This window comes from Lycium barbarum, chromosome 6, assembly GCF_019175385.1.
Source record: "Lycium barbarum isolate Lr01 chromosome 6, ASM1917538v2, whole genome shotgun sequence".
NCBI classification, from domain to species: Eukaryota; Viridiplantae; Streptophyta; class Magnoliopsida; order Solanales; family Solanaceae; genus Lycium; species Lycium barbarum.
The window spans coordinates 90470523-90472461 of NC_083342.1; positions in this window are offsets into that span (position 1 = coordinate 90470523).

The window sequence follows — 1939 nt, forward strand, 5'->3', positions numbered from 1 at the left end:
TGTGTTAACTATGAAGTAGAGAGTATGATTGTTGAAGCCATGAGATATTATGCAAGAAGCTCTGCTAGTACTGTTAGTACTTTGTCATGTTTCCATTATCAACTTGCTGCCTACTGGTGTACAATGTTTTTTGGGGTGGTAAAAGTCATCTCTATGGACTATGGTACTGAAGGGGAATCTTTGCAGCTACTGACCAGGTACATTCATAATTCCATGCATGCGCTTTTTGTATATTATTTGTTAATCATTTAGAGTTGAGGTGATTCCATAATTTAAAATTAAAGATATGAGTACATACATACTAGTTAGTTAGGATCGCGTATATTGGATTTATGGTCTGATTGCTTGCTTCATAATACGTTCAATTTTAGATATGCTCGCTACATCTAATTAAATATGTTTCTAAATTAGGCAATTTAGTATATTGAGTAATTATCTGGTTACACAATCTTCTTGCTGATTTACTTCTATTGTGAAAAACATATCAGGGGTTGACTATTCTTGGCAATACTATTTCAGATGAGTTTAAATTCAAATAGTGATTACAATGTATTTTAAAAACCGACAAAAACCGAAAAAACCGAAAAAACTGAATAGTAAAAACTGATATAATTTGGTTTGGTTTGACAATTTGAATAACCGACTCAATTGATTTGGTTATTTTTTAAATAAAAACCTATCCAAACCGAACCGTGAGCACCCCTACCCAGAACTATGTCAGCTCCTCCTAAGGGGATCACCAACATATCTGCTCTAAAATCCACCTCTTGCATCTTTCAATGCACTCCTCTAGTCATCACAGTGCTATGAACCTTGCTACCATCTGCTACAGAAACTGCAAATAATGGGATAGTTTCCAATCTACATCCCAATCTATTGGTTGTTGTCAAGTCCATAAATTGTGAGTTGCCCCTGAATCAATAAGAACATGCACCATTCTGCTCTTAACTGCTCCTTTCACCCTCATAATTCTATAATCACTAGTGCCATCCAAAGCATGGACAGACACTTGAGCCTTACACATGGAATTTTCAGACTCTTATTCCTCCTCGCACACCTCTTTTACCTCTTTTGCTGCTTCTTCCCATTGAAATCCTTCTTCTACATCATCCAATTCTAAAATATACAGTTGTTTCTTTCTATTACACTTGTGGTTGGGGGTAAATTTTTCATCACACCAGTAACAAATTCCTTGAGATCTTTTCTCATCCATTTCTGCAGGAGTTAATCTCCTTGATCCAATGATTGCTTTGTTCTCAAGTTTATGGTTCTTGTTACCTTCCATTGCTCTACTATAGCTCCCTCTTAATTGATTTCCCCACAAATTATGAGGATTAGGAAGTATAGGTCTAGAGTTTCTTACCAAGGTTTATATGTGTACTTGTTGTAGTTTCAAGGATTTCTCAGGTAGCTTGGCATGATTGTAAGCCTTCACCAATGTTCTAGGGCCTGTAAATCTCACTTCAACTTCAACCTCCATATCCAAATTTGCCAAGAAAATGTTGATTGACTGTTCTTCAGTCACATCCACTTGATTCAAAAGCTTATCAAACCTGTCCAAATAATCTTGAACATTTATTGTTTGTTTGAGAGCTACCAACTCTCCTAAAGGATCCGCATGAGCAATATTCCCAAATCTGATGTAAACCGCCCATACATAATCACCCCAATTAGAAATTGCACCCATCCTTGCCTTCGTGTATGCTTAATGCCATTGCAAAGCTTTACCCTCTAGATGAATCATTGCAGTTTGCACTTTCTTTCCCTCAAGTGTTGACATGTAGTCGAAATATTGTTCAGCTTTGTATAACCACCCTTTTATATCATCCCCACATAATTTAGGAAATTCGATCCTCTGAAATCGATCCTTTTGAAAATTAGGGTTTGCTTGGTTTCCTTGAGTACAATTTCCCCCATTTTCCATCGGAGCTTCTCTCGC